The 19,703-nt window shown below is 36.1% G+C and overlaps 1 pseudogene; it reads right to left on the bottom strand.

Annotated features, from left to right (window-relative positions):
- Nucleotides 1–310: 310 nt before the first annotated feature.
- Nucleotides 311–440, bottom strand: LOC136404741 (small nucleolar RNA SNORA26; annotated as a pseudogene).
- Between the last annotated feature and the right edge of the window lie 19,263 nt (nucleotides 441–19,703).

Here is a 19,703-nt window from a genome sequence, read left to right as displayed (position 1 = left end):
TATATTATACTGAAAGAAACATCTTAGTCCTTTCTACCAATAGTTTATGATTGTCAAGCCTTAAGTCTCCAAAGCACATGTCCTGATATAGAAGGAGCTGCCATGATTTAAAAAAGGAAATGAAAAATTTGTATCTGTGCCAAAAAGCTCAAGACTGTTTTTGTTTCCCTTTCCAGTCAAAAAATCAACACAGTATAATCAACCAAAGCTTATCAATAGATCCATTCTTCTACTCACTAGTACCATCTCTTTACTTCTGAGTACAAGCCTTATAATAGCCATAGGGTTTTTTTGTTTGTTTGTTTTTTTCAACTGTGACTCCAGACAGGATCCAAAGAGGAGTTTTACCCATCTCTTCTTAGGGTTTTATGGAGACTTACTTTACCCTTCTGTGTTAGCCTCCTAAGGCACTGCATCAGGCCATAGGTTTTTAAAGGTAGAAAAATTTCAGGAGAACATTATTTATAGATATAGATTACATATTTCAAAATATTCATTACCTCTATTTCTAGATTACCTCTACTTCTAGGAAGATGGAGTACTCCTCAAATATAATGAAGCTCAAAAGGTAGGGATGATGACAATGGCCAAAACTTCAAATTCCGAGGAACAACACTGAGGTGAGTTCACTGTGGGTTTTTTGTTTTTTGTTTTTGCCTCCTATTACCCAGGCTTAGACTTGAAGAAATGATCAACCTGGGAATATCAACAAGTACAGACAAAATATCAGAAGAAGACCAGTCAAGGGAAAACATGGCAATGCCAGAAAACTTTTAAACAATAATTGCTCTATTCCACTGAACAGCACAGACAAGCCATATGTATTCCTACCACCAAATGCCTAGCAGAGAACCTAGACTTCCACCCTTTCACAGCTATAAGAAGGAACCCCAATTCCCACTGGGGTGGTATCAGAGAAAGCTGACTAGGCAATGGACTTTCATCTTTGCCTTGAAGAAATGATGCCCACTTCTGCCCGAGTCAGTGAAGACCACTAAGAAAATCTATATTTCTGCCCCTATACATTGCCCTAGGGTGGGCAAGATAAGAAGATATCTAGCGGAGAGTCAGGCCTTTTATCTCTAGCAGTGTGAACAAGGCTGCTATCTTTCCCCATGGGATCAGTGGAAGCCATGGAGGGAGCAATAAAGATACATTTCTATGCCTCTCAACCCAAGAAGTATAAGTGGAGGACTAATGGAGACCACACTCTCATACTCATCCAAAAGCAAGTAGAAGGTCATATTAATAGCAGCTGAGTGAGAAAACAACTACTTGGCAATAATGAAGCAGTACCTCCAATTCCCCTGTCTGAAATATATACCCATTTCAGCAGAAAATTACATGTTATACTGAAAAACAGAAATATGTGAATCTGAATAGAAAGGTGAACAACAAATGACAGCACCAAGGTGACAGAGAGGTTAGAATCATGAGACAAACATTTTAAAGGAACCATCAAAAAAGTAACTTCAACAATGGTTATGACATTTGACACAGATAAAAAAAATAGAAAGTCTTACCAAATAAACAAAATGTCAGCAAATAAATAGAAGAAATAACTAAGATCAAATGAAAAATTTACAGCTGAAAAATATGGTAACAAATAAAAAGTTCAATGGATAGAAACAATAGTAGACTGGAGAGGATAGAGAAGACTGTTGGAGAATTTGAAGGTAAAAAAATTGAAATTACTAAATATAAAAAACAAAATAAAATTAGACTTCAAAAAAAATTATTAGATCCTTAGGGGATTTATGAAATGATATCAAAAGATCTAACATTCACATCATCAGAGTCCAGGAGGGAGATGGGAAGAAAAGTGCATAAGAAAAATATCACTGAAACTTCCCAAATTTTTCAAAAAGATATAAACCTACAGATTCAATAAGCTAAGTAAACACCAAGCATGTGCCCTGGCCAGTTGGCTCAGTGGTAGAGCATTGGCCCCACGTATGGATGTCCTGGGATCAATTCCTGGTCAGAGCACACAGGAGCAGTGCCCATCTGCTTCTCTAGCCCTCCCCTTCTTTCTTTTCTCCCTCTCTCTTCCCTCACCTCTCTCTCTCTCCTTTCTCACCTTTCTGCACCCACAGCTCTTTTGGAATGAGTAAGCCTCAGGCACTGAGGATGGCTCTATGGTCTATACCTCAGGCACTAAAAAGAGCTTGGTTGCTGACCAACAGAGCAACACCCCAGATGGGTAGATCATCGCCTCCTAGTGGATATTCTGGGTGGATTGGGGGGGCACATTCAGGAGTATGTCTTTGCCTCCCCTCCTCAAATTGAATAATAAAAAATAATAAAAAAACAACAAAAAACACCAAGCATGAGAATCCAAAGAAATACATGACAAGTAACAAAGTTCTGAAAACTAAAGACAGTAATCTTGCAATAGATATAGAAGCATAGAAGGCAGCATCTTTCTTACTGGGAAAAACAATTAGGATAAAATCAGGTTTCTCCTAAGAAACCATGAACAACAGAAAGAGGCAGCACAATGTTTCTCAGGTGCTAAAAGAAAAAGAATGGTTAACCCAGAATCTATATCCAATTTAAATATCTTTGGGATATACACGGAGATTCAAGACATTCTGAGATAAAGAAAAATTAAAAGAATTCCTTGCCAGAAGATATACCTTAAAGAAAAAAACTAAAGCAAGTTATGAAAACAGAAAGGGAATAATAAAAGCATGAAACTTGGAGCATCAAGAAGAAAGAAAGACTGTGTTCAGTAAAAATATGGGTACAAAATAGGCTTTCCTTCTCCTCTTGAGTTTTCCAAATATGTTTGATAGCTGTAGCAAAAGTTATAGTTCTATTTAATGTGGTTCTAAATGTATGTATTTAAGATACTATATTATATGATAAAAGGGGGTGGTAAAGGGACATAAAGAAAAGTAAGGATGACGTCAGAGTAATGGCGGGGTAGGAAGCGATACCGATAAATCTCCCCCAAAACTCAACAAGATCTTCAACCAGAAACAGAAAAACCTATACTTGGAGCCTCCAGATGCTTCGCAATACACCCAAAGGTATGGTCGAGTGAAAAATTGGCTAAATATATTACCAAAGCCCGAAGGAAATAGGGAGTAAGAAATGCTCTGCCTTCCTCACTAACCTAAACAGGGTGGCTTTCTCTGGTAACTGTGAATATAGAAACTGAGGCGGGCAAAGGGGGTGAATAGATCCAGGCCGCGGCACAAACGGCCGAACCAGGCTGTGGCACGGAGATCCAAGCCGAGGAAAAACTGATCCTGTGGCAACCTGGGCAATACAAGCTAACACTTGCGCCAAACCCAAACAAAGAAAGACAAGCGGGGCGGCCATTTTACCTGGTCTCCTGGTCGGCATGTGCGCAGTTAGTGGGCGAGAGATTTCTCCCTAGGCCCCGAGAGTGGGTGCCCATGTTGCCCCACGGAGAGGCAGGGTCAGAGGCCTTTCTGTGGGCCGAGGGCAGAGTCTCTGGGCAGCCCCAGAGCCCTGGGAAAGCCACGCACGGGTGGGAGTGAGAACTAATTCCAATGGTGGAGATTTTCTGTGCTGGAGGGGGTTTCACTCAGAGGGAAATGCGGCCGGCCTCATATCCTGGTCTGCGCGCGCAGATAGTGAATGAGAGATTCCTCCGAGTGCCTCGGCAGTGAGCGCCCATGTTATTGCACAGAGGGGCAGAGTCAGGGGCCTTTGTGTGGGCCAAAGCGGAATCTCGGGCCGCCCCAGCGCCTTGCAAAAGCCGCGCACGGGGACGGAGCGAGACTCAATTCCAACGCTGCAACTTTTCCCTGCAGTTGGGGGTTTCACTCAGAGCGTGAGACTGCTGGCCGGATATCCTGGTCTGCGTGCGCAGACAGTGAGTGAGAGTTTCCTCCAAGCGCCCCGGAAGTGGGTGCCCGCCTGTGTTACCGGACAGAGTGGCAGAGCCAGAGGTCTTTGAGTGGGCGGAAAGCCCACCTGATTATGCTAGCAGCTCTGACTGACTGAGCCTTACCCAGAGCCCTGTGCTGAGTGGAAATAGAGTGGGGAGTTGCCAGCTCTTTGAGCCTCTTACTATCCAGGCAGAGGCAGCAGCAACCCCATAGCTGGATTATCAGGCTACTAATTGAGGAAGGAAAGACTAGGAGAAAGGCTCCAGGAACACGGACTCTCTCACTGGCGGAGCCTATAAATGCTAATAGCCTCGACTGCCAACGAGACTAAAGCACAATACATGACATTGCCATAGAGAATTATCAACTGCAAACCTCCACCTGAGCGTGGCAAAGGGGCAAAACCCGGGGTACAGAGTCACCGACCAGGAAGAGGGAGAGAAAAGAAAAAGCAAGAAGATAACCTCTCAAAATCAAGAATAATCTGCAGACTTTATAACCTATCCCATTTTATTATATTTGTCCGTTTGTTTCTCTTATCTTCATTCTTGATACTTTTTTTCCTCCTCCAATTTGGCCGATTAACTCTCTGCCGGTCTTACTCTCTCCTCTCCTTGAACTACACTACCCATAAGTGTTACATCTCCCATTATCTTTTCTCTTCTCTTCCTTTCTCTCTATGAGGGTTGCACTCCAAAACCCTTAACTCTCTCTCTCTCTCTCTCCTCTTTTTTCTTTTTTCTTCTTTTAGTGGTTCTCTCTTTTTTTTCCTCTCTTTCTTTTCTCCCTCTATATTAGTTTCTTCCTTTCTCCTTTACATCTCCTCTCATTCAAACCTCAATAACAAACAAATTATCTTATCAGGGACTCAAACTTATGTCTGTGGCATTTTGGGGGGTTTTTATTTCACCTTTTTAACTCACTAGCAGTGCTCCCATCCCTGGCTCTCCATTTTATCTAGTTCTTGTTCCACTAAATACAATAGTAATTTTTTAATTTGTTCCTCCATTTTTCCATTTTCCTCTTATTCCTCTCATCGTAACTCTTAGACAACCAACACCTAAAAGCAAATTCATTTATTCTTGACCCAAATTTTTTCCTTATTTGCTTTTTGTGGGTCCATACGCTCTTTTTTTTTCTTTCTTTTTTTTTTTCTTTTTTCTTTTTTTTTCTTTTTTTGCCCCTTTATTACTTTTCCCCAATTCAGGCCCTCTATCACAGGCATTGTTTGTTATAATTCACAGTTCACCACAAGATTTTCTCAAGAGAGAGGGGAGAGGAGAGGAGAGGAAAAAAGGAGGAGGGGAAAAATTTCCTTTTTTTAAAATTTTTATTTTATTTTTCTTTATTTCATTATTAATTTTTTTTAAAAAAAACAACTCTTTTCGATTTTTTATTTTTTTTATTATTTTATTTATTTTTTTTAACTTTTTATTCTTTATTAAATCTCATTAATACTATCAACAAAACCACCCTCAGATGCCATTAAGGAAGAGAAAATCAAATATCATGGATACAAAAGAAAGAGAGGTAACAAAGCTAGATGAGGAAAAATCTATGGAGAAAAAATTTAATATATTGGAAACCTTGGAGCTAAATGACAGAGAATTCAAGATAGAAATCCTAAAAATCCTCCGAGATATACAAGAAAACACAGAAAGGCAATTTAGGGAGCTCAGAAAACAACTCAATGAACACAAAGAAATTAAAGGAAATCCAAGGAAATTAAAACTATAAAAACAAATCAAACAGAGATGAAAACCTCAATTCACGAGCTGAAAAACGAAGTAACAAGCTTAGCTAATAGAACAGGTCAGATAGAAGAGAGGATTAATGAAATAGAAGACAAGCAACTTGAGGCACAACAGAGAGAAGAAGAAAGAGACTCAAAAATTAAAAAAAAATGAGATAGCCCTACAAGAACTATCTGACTCCATCAAAAAGAATAACATAAGAATAATAGGTATATCAGAGGGAGAAGAGAGAGAAAATGGAATGGAGAATATACTCAAACAAATAATAGATGAGAACTTCCCAAGCCTGTGGAAAGAACTAAAGCCTCAAGTTCAAGAAGCAAACAGAACTCCGAGTTTTCTTAACCCCAACAAACCTACTCCAAGGCATATCATAATGAAATTGACACAAACCAACAGCAAAGAAAAAATTCTCAAGGCAGCCAGGGAAAAGAAGAGTACAACATATAAAGGAAGGCCCATTAGATTATCATCAGATTTCTCAGCAGAAACTCTACAAGCTAGAAGAGAGTTGACCCCAATATTTAAAGTCCTGAAAGAGAGGAACTTTCAGGCACGAATACTATACCCATCAAAGCTATCCTTCAAATATGAAGGAGAAATAAAAACATTCACAGATACAGAAAAGATGAGGGAATTTATCATCAGAAAACCCCCACTCCAGGAATTACTAAAGGGGGTTCTCCAATCAGATACAAAGAACAAAAAAAAAACAGAGGCACAAGTAAAAACTCCAAGAAGAACACAATAAAACCAAATTTAAACTGTGACAACAACAAAAAGAAAGAGGGGGAGAAGATGGAGATTAACAGTAGCAAAGGACGATGGAGTGCAAAAGTACTCACAAAATAGTTCTCTACAATGAACAGGGTAGGGACCCTTTTCATTACTCAAAGGTAACCACCATTGAAAAAACCACCACAGAAGCACATGAGATAAAAAAGATAGCAACAGAGGAAAGATGTATGGAATACAACCAAATAAAAACAAAAGATAGAAAAAACAAAAGAGAAGGATCAAACAAGACACAAAACTAACAGAAAGCAAGATATAAAATGGCAATAGGGAACTCACAAGTATCAATAATTACACTAAATGTAAACGGATTAAACTCACCAATAAAAAGGCACAGAGTAGCAGAATGGATTAAAAAAGAAAATCCAACTGTATGCTGCCTACAGGAAACTCATCTAAGTAACAAGGATAAAAACAAATTCAAAGTGAAAGGCTGGAGAACAATACTCCAAGCAAATAACATCCAAAAAAAAGCAGGTGTAGCAATACTCATATTGGATAATGCTGACTACAAGACAGGAAAAGTACTCAGAGACAAAAATGGCCATTTCATAATGGCTAAGGGACACTGAATCAAGAAGACATAACAATTCTTAATATATATGCACCAAACCAAGGAGCACCAAAATATATAAGACAGCTACTTATTGATCTTAAAACAAAAACTGACAAAAACACAATCATACTTGGAGACCTCAATACACTGCTGACAGCTCTAGATCGGTCATCCAAACAGAGAATTAACAAAGACATAGTGGCCTTAAACAAAACACTAGAGCACCTGGATATGATAGACATCTACAGGACATTTCATCCAAAAGTGACTGAGTATACATTTTTCTCCAGTGTACATGGATCATTCTCAAGAATTGACCATATGTTGGGCCACAAAAACAACATCAGCAAATTCAGAAAAATTGAAGTTGTACCAAGCATATTTTCTGATCATAAAGCCTTGAAACTAGAATTCAACTGCAAAAAAGAGGAAAAAAATCCCACAAAAATGTGGAAACTAAACAACATACTTTTAAAAAATGAATGGGTCAAAAAAAATAAGTGCAGAGATCAAAAGATATATACAGACTAATGAAAATGACAATACGGCATATCAGAATCTATGGGATGCAGGAAAAGCAGTGATAAGAGGGAAGTTCATATCACTTCAGGCATATATGAACAAACAAGAGAGAGCCCAAGTGAACCACTTAACTTCCCACCTTAAGGAACTAGAAAAAGAAGAACAAAGACAACCCAAAGCCAGCCGAAGAAAGGAGATAATAAAAATCAGAGCAGAAATAAATGAATTAGAGAACAGAAAAACTATAGAAAAATTAATAGAACAAGGAGCTGGTTGTTTGAAAAGATCAACAAAATTGACAAATCCTTGGTAAGTCTTGCCAAGGAAAAAAGAGAAAGAACTCATATAAACAAAATCCAAAATGAAAGAGGAGAAATCACCACGGACACTGTAGATATACAAAGAATTATTGTAGAATACTATGAAAAACTTTATGCCACTAAATTCAACAACCTAGAAGAAATGGATAAATTCCTAAAACAATACAACCTTCCTAGACTGAGTCAAGAAGAAGCAGAAAGCCTAAACAGACCTATCAGTAGAGAAGAAATAGAAAAAACCATTAAAAACCTCCCCAAAAATAAAAGTCCAGGCCCTGACGGCTATACAAGCGAATTTTATCAAACATTCAAAGAAGACTTGTTTCCTATTCTACTCAAAGTCTTCCAAAAAATTGAAGAAGAAGCAATACTTCCAAACACATTTTATGAGGCCAACATAGCCCTCATACCAAAACCAGGCAAGGATGGCACAAAAAAAGAAAACTACAGACCAATATCTCTAATGAATACAGATGCTAAAATACTAAACAAAATACTAGCAAATCAAATACAACAACATATTAAAAAAATAATACATCATGATCAAGTGGGATTCATCCCAGAATCTCAAGGATGGTTCAACATACGTAAAATGGTTAACGTAATACACCATATCAACAAAACAAAGAACAAAAACCACATGATCTTATCAATAGATGCAGAAAAGGCTTTTGATAAAATACAACACAATTTTATGTTTAAGACTCTCAACAAAATGGGTATAGAAGGAAAATATCTCAACATGATAAAGGCCATATATGATAAACCATCAGCTAACATCATATTAAATGGCACTAAACTGAAGGCTTTCCCCCTTAAATCAGGAACAAGACAGGGTTGTCCACTCTCTCCACTCTTATTTAATGTGGTACTAGAGGTTCTAGCCAGAGCAATCAGACAAGACAAAGAAATAAAAGGCATCCATATCGGAAAAGAAGAAGTAAAGGTATCACTTTTTGCAGATGATATGATCCTATACATCGAAAACCCCAAAGAATCCACAAAAAGACTACTAGAAACAATAAGCCAATACAGTAAGGTCGCAGGATACAAAATTAACATACAGAAGTCAATAGCCTTTCTATATGCCAACAATGAAACAACTGAGAAGGAACTCAAAAGAATAATCCCCTTCACGATTGCAGCAAAAAAAATAAAATACTTAGGAATAAACATAACAAAGAATGTAAAGGACTTATATAATGAAAACTATAAACCATTGTTAAGGGAAATCGAAAAAGATATAATGAGATGGAAGAATATACCTTGTTCTTGGCTAGGAAGAATAAACATAATCAAGATGGCTATATTACCCAAAGCAATATACAAATTTAATGCAATTCCCATCAAACTTCCAATGACGTTTTTTAAAGAAATAGAGCAAAAAATCATCAGATTTATATGGAACTATAAAAAGCCCCGAATAGCCAAAGCAATCCTAAAGAAAAAGAATGAAGCTGGGGGCATTACAATACCTGACTTCAAACTATATTATAGGGCCATGACAATCAAAACAGCATGGTATTGGCAGAAAAATAGACAATCAGACCAATGGAACAGAATAGAAAGTCCAGAAATAAAACCACATATATATAGTCAAATAATTTTTGATAAAGGGGCCAACAACACACAATGGAGAAAAGAAAGCCTCTTCAATAAATGGTGCTGGGAAAACTGGAAAGCCACATGCAAAAGAATGAAACTGGACTACAGTCTCTCCCCCTGTACAAAAATTAACTCAAAATGGATCAAAGATCTAAACATAAGACCTGAAACAATTAAGTACATAGAAGAAGACATAGGTACTCAACTCATGGACCTGGGTTTTAAAGAGCATTTTATGAATTTGACTCCACAGGCAAGAGAAGTGAAGGCAAAAATTAATGAATGGGACTACATCAGACTAAGAAGTTTTTGCTCAGGAAGAGAAACTGATAACAAAATAAACAGAAAGCCAACTAAATGGGAAATGATATTTTCAAACAACAGCTCACATAAGGGCCCAATATCCAAAATATACAAAGAACTCATAAAACTCAACAACAAACAAACAAACAATCCAATAAAAAAAATGGGAAGAGGATATGAATAGACACTTCTCCCAGGAAGAAAAACAAATGGCCAACAGATATATGAAAAGATGCTCATCTTCTTTAGCTATTAGAGAAATGCAAATCAAAACGGCAATGAGATACCACCTCACACCTGTTCGATTAGCTGTTATTAGCAAGACAGGTAATAGCAAATGTTGGAGAGGCTGTGGAGAAAAAGGAACCCTCATACACTGTTGGTGGGAATGTAAAGTAGTACAACCATTATGGAAGAAAGTATGGTGGTTCCTCAAAAAACTGAAAATAGAACTACCTTATGACCCAGCAATCCCTCTACTGGGTATATACCCCAAAAACTCAGAAACATTGATACGTAAAGACACATGCAGCCCCATGTTTATTGCAGCATTGTTCACAGTGGCCAGGACATGGAAACAACCAAAAAGCCCATCAATAGATGACTGGATAAAGAAGATGTGGCACATATACACTATGGAATACTACTCAGCCATAAGAAATGATGACATCAGAACATTTACAGCAAAATGGTGGGATCTTGATAACATGATATGAAGTGAAATAAGTAAATCAGAAAAAACCAGGAACTGTATTATTCCATACGTAGGTGGGACATAATAGTGAAACTAAGAGACATTGATAAGAGTGTGGTGGTTACGGGGGGGAGGGGGGAATGGGAGAGGGAAAGGGGGTGGGGAGGGGCACAAAGAAAACAAGATAGAAGGTGACAGAGGACAATCTGACTTTGGGTGGTGGGTATGCAACATAATTGAACGACAAGATAACCTGGACTTGTTATCTTTGAATATATGTATCCTGATTTATTGATGTCACCCCATTAAAAAAATAAAATTATTAAAAAAAATAAAAAAATAAATAAAAATAATAAAAGTAAGATTTCCCTATATTACTTGACTTGTAAAATAACACGAACATTAGACAGTGACAAGTTTTGTATATATGATATAATATCTAAGCAATCATTAATAAAATTATACAAAGAGATACATTCAGAAATCCTACAGAAAAATCAAACTACGGAATACTAAAAAATGTTCAAGTAACCTAAGAAAAGTCAGAAAAGAAAAACAGACATGAAAACAAAGAGAACAAATAGAAAACAACAAAAAAAGTAGACTTAAGTTTGAATATTTTAGTAATTAAATTATATGTAAATCATCTACCTATACAAATTAAAGACAGAAATTGACATGGTTGAGCTAGAAGACATGACCCAAATATGTGCTGTTTACAAGAAATTCATGTCAAGTATAACAATATGGGTAAGAGAAAAGGATGGGAAAGATATAGTTTGCATAATCCAAGAAGAGCAGGAGTTGCTTGCTATAAGATCAGATAATATATAAAGAAAAGCAAATTTTCAGATACAGAGAGACATAGCAGAATGCTTGAAGGTTAATTTACAAAGGAAATTTATCAACCCTAAATGTGTGAGACCACAGAGCTCTAAATCATATGACCCAACCACTGACAGAGTGAAAGGAGAACTAAACAAATACTTAAACATCCTTATGTCAATCGTTGATAATATAACAAAACAGGAAATTAGCAAGAGGATTTTATCAACCTTTAAAGGACATTCTACCCAACAACAGTAGACTACAAAAATTTTTCAAGTGTCCATGGAACATATACTGACAGAGACCATTTCCTGGATCATGAAGCAAACCTAAAACAAATGTAAAAGTATTGAAATCATATTTTCCAACCACAATAGAAATCAAGAGCAGAAAGATAACAGGAAATTCTCCAAACACTTGGAAACTAAACCATGTACTTCTATATATACGGAAATAAAAATGGAAGCCTTAAGGGAAATTAGAAAAATATATTGAACTGGATTAAATATAAATATAAATAAAATATAAAAATTTGTGGGACACTACTAAAGCAGAACTGAGGGGGAAAATTATGACACTAAATACATTCATCAGAAAAAGGGGAAAATCTAAAATCAATGCACCTCAAGAAACTTAGAAAAATAACAAATTGAAACCAAAGTAAGCAGTAGAGAGGAAACAATAAAGAAATAATAAAGATACAAGCAGAAATCACTGAAATTGAAACCAGTAAAACAATAACAGAGAAAAATAAATGAAACAAACATTATGTTTTGGAAAAGACAAAATTCACAAGCTTCTATCAAGTTTGATAAAGAAAAAGGAGAGAAGATAGAAATTATAAATGCCTAGAATGAAAAGGTGATAGCCTTGCAGATCTGCAGATATCAAAAGGAAAATAAGGGAATAACATGAACAATAGTACTACGTACATGTACTTACCAATTTAGAAACAGTGAAACAATTCCTCAAAAAAAGCAGATGAGCACAAGTTACCTAACATGATGTAGATAACATCAATATTTCTATATGTCCAGTTGGTTTCACTGGTACACTCTACAAATGTTTGAAGAAGAATCAAACCACAAACTGCACAGTCTTTTTCAGAAAACAGAAGCTGAGGGAACATTTATCAATTAAATTTATAAAGCTAGTTTTACCCTCATATCAAATCAGATAAATACAGTACAAAAAATTTATAAACCAATTATCTCCAATAAATATACAGGGATAGGCAAAAGTTAATTTACAGCTGTGAGTATGTGAAAGAGTTTATTGTTGTATTATTATTTATTATTGTATTATTTTCCATACTAACACCTGTAAACCTACTTTTGCCTACTCCTGTAGATGCAAAAAACCTTTAGAAAAACATCACCATGATGTTTAATATAGTATTCATCATTAAAAAAAAAAAAAAGAATTCTACATTATTACCAATTGAGGTTTCTTCTGGGATGCAAGGCTAGTTCAATATTCATGAAACAATCAATGTAATCCTCCATGTTAACAGGTTAAGGGGGGAACAATTACACCATCAGTCAATGCAGAAAAAGATTTGACAAAATTCATCACTCATTCTCTACAGAGCTTCTGAATAGAGAACTTCCTCGACTTTATAAAGAACAGCTACAAAATATCTACAGCTAGCAAGATACCTATTGCTTCCCTATGATCAAGAACAAGACGAAGATATTATTATGCTAAGCAAAATAAGTCAGTCAGAGAAAGACAAATACCATATGATCTCACTTATAGGTGAAACACAATATACTGATGAACAAAACTGAAACAGAAGCATGGACACAGGGAACAGATGGACAGCTGTCAGAGGGGCGGGAGCCAGGGGACTGGATGAAAGAGGTGAAGGGATTAGCCAAAACATATACAGGTAACACACAGACAACAGGGTGGCAATAGCCAGAGAGGAAGGAGGGGTGGGGCTAGGTGGAGGTGGGCAAAGGGAGGTGGATATGGGGATGAGAAGAAACTTTGCTTGGAGTTAAGGGTGCACAGAACAGGATGCAGATAGGGTTATACTGAGTTGTACACTTGAAACCTCTATGGTTTTAGGAGCCAATGTCATACCAATAAATTTTGTAAAAAAGAACAAGGCAGAGATGTACACTCTCACCTTCTTACCAACACAGAGATAAAAGTGCTAGCCGGTGCAAAAGAAAAGAAAAGACATAATATCAGAAATGAAGATATAAACTATTCCTATTTGCAGATGGCATGACTTTTTACCTAGAAATCCCATGGAATATACGATTAAAAGCAAAAAAAAAAACAAAACAAAAAAAAACCCTGGAAGTAATAAATCCAGTAATATTGCAAAAACGAAAACTTAAAAAGTCTGAATAAATTTTTTATAGCAACTTTATTTGTAATAGACCAAAACTGGAAACAGCCTACATGTTCTTCAATAGGTGAGTTGTTAAGGAAACTGATATATCCATATATCGTGCAATACTACAGCAATATATAGGATGCATTATCAACAACTGGGATGGATCACCAAGGGACTCATTATACTGGGTGGAAAAAGCCATTCACACTTATATAACATTTGTGAATCGACAGAATTTTAGAAATGGAGAAGAGATTAATGGTTTTTAAAGCTTAAGTAAGAAAGGGGTGGGAGAGAAGGAAAGTGGATGTGTCTGTAAAAGGGCAGTAAGAGAGTTTCTTATTGTAATGGAAGTGGTCTGTGTTTTGACTGTATCAGTTTAGTATCCTGGTTGTGATACTGCGATACATAGTCTTGCAAAATATTACCACTGGGGGAAACTCGGTCGAGCGTAACATGACATCTTGTATCATTTCTCATAACTGCAAGTGAAACTATATAATTGACAAAATAAAAATTTTAATTAAAAAATAAAATACACATTAAAATATACTGCTCATATTAATAGTAAATTGAGGGTGATATTTTAGAGGTAGTACTATCAGATATATTCCTATATGGAGTAAATCTTCCAGTCATATGCAAACAGATGATCTAATTTAAGTGTAGCATTAAAGATTTAGTCCTTTTCCTCATTGCAGCAGCTCAGTTTTGGTCAGGATTGTCATTAGAATGTTGTATATAATCAGGTATTTGAAACATTCAATGTAAATTGCTGGATACCTGACACTTCAGATATATTAAGCTCCTATTTCTAATTCCTTTTTACTAGGTATATTTATAACTAAAATCACTGAATAGTTGGTTGAAGAATGACTTTGATCAATCATTATGTTAAATGATAAAGAAAACAATTCGCATCAAACATGAGTTGTGAACCACCTTAATTTGACCATAAAATATTGTTTCTCTTTTACTTGCTAATTTATAATTCTAATTATTCTCATCTATAAAACAACAGAATCACAAGGGATAATATGTGAGAACAATACCACTACAGAGATAACTGAGTATAATCTTATTAACTCTAATAATTATGAAACCAAGTTTCCCTACTAAAATGACAGTTGATAAGGTAGATTTGTAAGACTTTTATCTTTCACAGTTCATTAATAAGTTATCCAGAAATAATTTAAGCTACTATAAATTTATAAATAATCTGCTACACAGAGGATTTAATAAAAAGCTCAGAAATCATTGTTTATTAATTTTACATTTGCTAAAAGCAGTTTATTAGAAGAGAAAATTAAAACGCAAATTAAAACTTAAATCCATTATACTGATGTAATGCAGTTAGCCTTCTCATAAAGCATGTGAAGAGCCTTAGAATATCAAAACATATTCAAATGGCTGCCATTTGTATGCTATAGGAAATATTAAAATGCATTGGAACACTCTTAATACATCATTTCTAATGTATTAAAAGCCATGTCTTCTAAATTAAAAGTGCCCTAGTTTGAGAAAAGTTATTTATTCATTCTCCTGGGATTGTCTTTTTTAGGAATACCATTCAAATGAATATTATAGATAATTAATTTATTAAGATTAATCTCTCTAATACTTGAACTAATTGGCAATTATTAACCATGTAACAAATGCAATTTTCTACCTAATATTGCTAATAAAATATTAAAATCGATTTTCTCCCTTTCTGAGCAAAAATAGGGGTTTCCTTTCACATCAGATTTTCTTAAAAGACCTGAAAATATAATTTCTTTATTTTTATAATTTTTCCCCTCTGACATTATCTTTATCCATCAATCAAATATATTTACTGAAACAGAAAAATGCAATTGAAAAGTGAAATTACCCACTGTTGATGGACTTATTTTTTCATTTGCAAATGTTTTATTTCAGTTTACAAAATCAGAACCTGCCAAATTATAACGGGTTACAGATTTCTTAAGAAGAAGAAAGAGAAAGGGCATCCTTATAAATAGAATAGAATATTGGTTTAGTCTGTTTGGGCTGTTATAACAAAGATATGATAGACTGAATGGCTTATAAACAACACAAAGGTATTTTTCACAGGCCTGTAAGCTGGGAAGTCCAAGATTAAGACACCAGCAAATTCAGTCTGGTGAAGGCCTGTTTGCTCATACATGGCCCTTTTATTGCGGTGTTCTTATATGCCATTGGGGTGAGTTAGCTCTCTAAGACCTCTTTCATAAAGGTACTAATCCTAATTAAGAGGGCTCGACTCTCATGAACTAATCACCTCCCAAAGGCCTCATCTCCAAATATCACACTGAGGCTTAAGAACATATGAATTTTGGGGGGACATAAACAGGCTACAACAAACATTAAAATAGTATCAATATACTCCAAACAAATTTACTATCATCTCTCATGATTGCATTCAGTCATATGTAATCAATTCTTGTTCCTCCAGATCTTGGGGTAGAGTCTATCTTTTGACTTATTCAGCCCACTGGTATGGTGTCAAGTTCTAAGTGAGGCCATAGAAAGCCTGTACCCAAGACTCTATTCTTTGAAGTACTCAGTTCAGCCCTGTTCATGAGGCTCTGAGGAAGTTTTGGCCTGTGCTGACTTCAGAGCCTTCAGAGAAGAAGTGTCAGAATAAAACAACAACAACAACAAAATTTGTACGTAACAGACATCTTAACTTAAATATGCATTTAATTTACTACTGATAATTTTTCAAAAGTGAAAGATCTGACAAGAGTTCATAACAATTCTAGTCAGGGCACATATGAGAAGTGACCATCTGCTAATCTTTCCCTCTCTCTCCCTTGTCTCACTCTTCCTTTTGGGCCAGTGGCTTGGTTTGAAAGTAGCCGGCCCTAGGTGCTGAGGATAGCTCCTTTGGCCCCAGCCTCAGCCTCAGGGACTAAAAATAGCTCAGTTGATTGATCAGCCCCAGACTGGATTGCCTGGTGAATACTGGTTGGGGTGCAAGTGGGAGTCTGTCTATCTCCCCTCCTCTCATTTAAAAAATAAATAAATAAAAAGTTCATAATAAAGATAATGCAACTGATAAAGAAATGTGTTTATTTCTATGGCATGAAAACACAAGCCAATGCAAAATACGTTAGACAAAAAAGTTTACAAACAGTATGATTAAGACTATTTTTACACGGACAACAGTGTGGGGATTGGAAGGGTTCAGGAGGAAGGAGATTGACTGGAGGTGGAGGAGGGTATATGGGGTAGGCGGACAAATGGCAATGGACTGTCTTAAATTGGTAAATAGAAATAGTGTAACTTAAACACTATGCAGCACTGTTTACAATAGCGAAGACAAAGAAACAACCTACGTCCTTCACCAGATGAATGGAAAAGAAAATGTGGTGTGTATATACAATCACATATTATTCAGCCAGTACAAAGAAGGAAATCTTGCCTTTTGTGGCAAAATGGATGAATCTGAAAGGCATTATACTAATGTTAAATGAAATAATTCAGGCAGAGAAAGACAAATATTGCATAGTCTCACTTATAAGAGGATTCTTTAAAAAAAAACACTAATATCATAGAAACAGAGAACTGAATGTATTGAATGGTGGTTGCCAGGGGTAGGGGAGAGAGGGACAGGAGGTGATATAGGTCAAAGGTACACACACATTTTCAGGTGTAAGAAGTTCTTAGGATCTAATGTACAGCATGGTGACTATAGTTAATAACATGGTATTATGTGGGTGGAGCGCAGAGCACATTCCTAGCAGCTGTGGCTGATGCAGTGCTGTGAGAATACTCCAGCTCTCAGAAGCCTCCTGGGCATAACCAGGAAGGAAGCTCGCCCGCTATAAGGAAATGACTTAGCGCCGACTGCACAGCTCCCTGATCTTTTCAGCCATTGGCTATGAAGGACACGCTGTAACATCCTATTGGCTGAACCCATGTATATAAGCTAGCTTACTTCCTAAATGAAGTGGATCTGTGTCACTGAACCTGGTCCCCAGAGTCAGGTCTTTGCGTCTCCGTTGTCCTCACCCCTGGCATGAATTGTCCACAGTATTATATACTTAAAAGTTGCTGTAAGAAAATTTTAAGTATTTTCAATACATAAATTAAAATGAAAAAGACTTAATTACTTGAATTATGTGAAGTGATGGATGTATTAATTATTTTGATCTTGGTGATCATTCCATAAAATTTATGTCTATTCAATCATCACATTGTATGCACACTTTAAATATATATAATTATACCTGTCAAGTATTCATCAGTGATGTTAAAATTAAGAAAAAATATATAAATATGCACACAGAAGTTAAATCTCTTAAGCCTCTATTTTCTTATATAATTAATTTTATATTTAAACTATCACATTAATACAACTATTTTACTTAGAATTAAAATGTATATATTATTTAATAAGTACATATTGACAACCTAACATATGCCAGCCTACAAGACTGAGACACATCACTGAACCAAAGAGATAGTTTCATCCTTCAAGGAGCTACACTCTTCTGGCAAAAAAAATGGGTGTAAATATCATTTTAAAAGATTTAGAATATTGGAGTTAAATTATCACAGATAGATGTGCTTATAGAGGTTTTTAGAATATTAGACTAGGCCCTGGCCAGTCAGCTCAGTGGTAGAGCGTCGGCCTGGCGTGTGGAAGTCCTGGGTTCGATTCCCGGCCAGGGCACACAGGAGAGGCACCCATCTGCTTCTCCACCCTTCCCCCTCTCCTTCCTCTCTGTCTCTCTCTTCCCCTCCTGCAGCCAAGGCTCCATTGGAGCAAAAGATGGCCCGGGTGCTGGGGATGGCTCCTTGGCCTCTGCCCCAGGCACTAGAGTGGCTCTGGTCGCGACAGAGCGATGCCCCGGATGGGCAGAGCATCACCCCGTGGTGGGCATGCCGGGTGGATCCTGGTCGGGTGCATGCGGGAGTCTGTCTGACTGCCTCCCCGTTTCCAGCTTCAGAAAAATACAAAAAAAAAATATTAGACTATATAAAGTTATAAGAGAATTAGAGATAAAAATGTTACATTAAAAATATTTTTAGCCTGCCCAGGCAGTGGCACAATGGATAAAGCATCTTACTGGGACGTAGAGGACCCAGGTTTAAAATCCTGAGGTCTCCAGCTTGATTGCGGTCTCATCTGGCTTGAGCACGGGCTCACCAGCTTCAACGTAGGGTTGCTGGCTTGAGTGTGAGATCATAGACATGATCCCATGGTCGCTGGCTTGAGCCCAAGGTTGCTAGCTTGAGCGAAGGGTCACTCAGTCTGCTGTAGCCCCTGGTCAAGGCACATATATGAAAGCAATTAATAAACAAGCAATCAATGAACAACTAAGATGCCCCAATGAAGAATTGATGCTTCTCATCTCTCTCTCTTCTTGTCTATCCCTATCTGTCCTTCTCTCTGTCTCTGTCAAAAAAAAAATTTTTTTTTAATTATTGGAAAATAATTTAATTAATCTGTTTAGTTTCTTAAATTTTAGTTTATAGCTTGCTTCTAGTTTGTTAATAAAAAAACTAGGGTAATACTTGATAAATTATTAAACCTGCCAATGACAATATAGATTTGACTTTAATACAAATGTTTCTTAATGTCTAAGAAATAGTCAAGAAAATCTGATGAAATGATAATGTAATCATTAATTTTATTATAATAAAATTATTCAATTTCAGACAACTAAATTTCATGTTCAAAACCAAGTTATTTCTCATTAAAAACAAAATATATGAACATGTATATTTCTGTTAGATGTGTAGAGCTACATAGTTTTTTATATATTGGTCCCAAAACATGGCTGATACTTTAGAATATATTTCAGGGAAAACTGATTTTTAAGTTAGAGATATCTGTGTAAATTATAAAAAATAATATTTCTCTCTCGTACCATTTCATCTTATTTAGTCAATTACAGAAAGACTTCTTTAAATAACCTTATTTTCAAAAACATGTTTTGTTACTAATTTTTAGTAAGCACATAATAGAATATACAGATGTTGTATTATAAAGTTGTACATTTGCTATTTATATAATGTTATTAACTGATGTTTTCCAATAAATTTAATTTTAAAAATGGTTTTAAAAAAACATTAGAAAGTAAGAAAAATAAGTTGCATTG

The sequence above is a fragment of the Saccopteryx leptura genome, chromosome 4 (genome assembly GCF_036850995.1).
Source record: "Saccopteryx leptura isolate mSacLep1 chromosome 4, mSacLep1_pri_phased_curated, whole genome shotgun sequence".
Taxonomy (NCBI): domain Eukaryota; kingdom Metazoa; phylum Chordata; class Mammalia; order Chiroptera; family Emballonuridae; genus Saccopteryx; species Saccopteryx leptura.
This window is presented reverse-complemented; position numbering and strand designations above follow the sequence as displayed.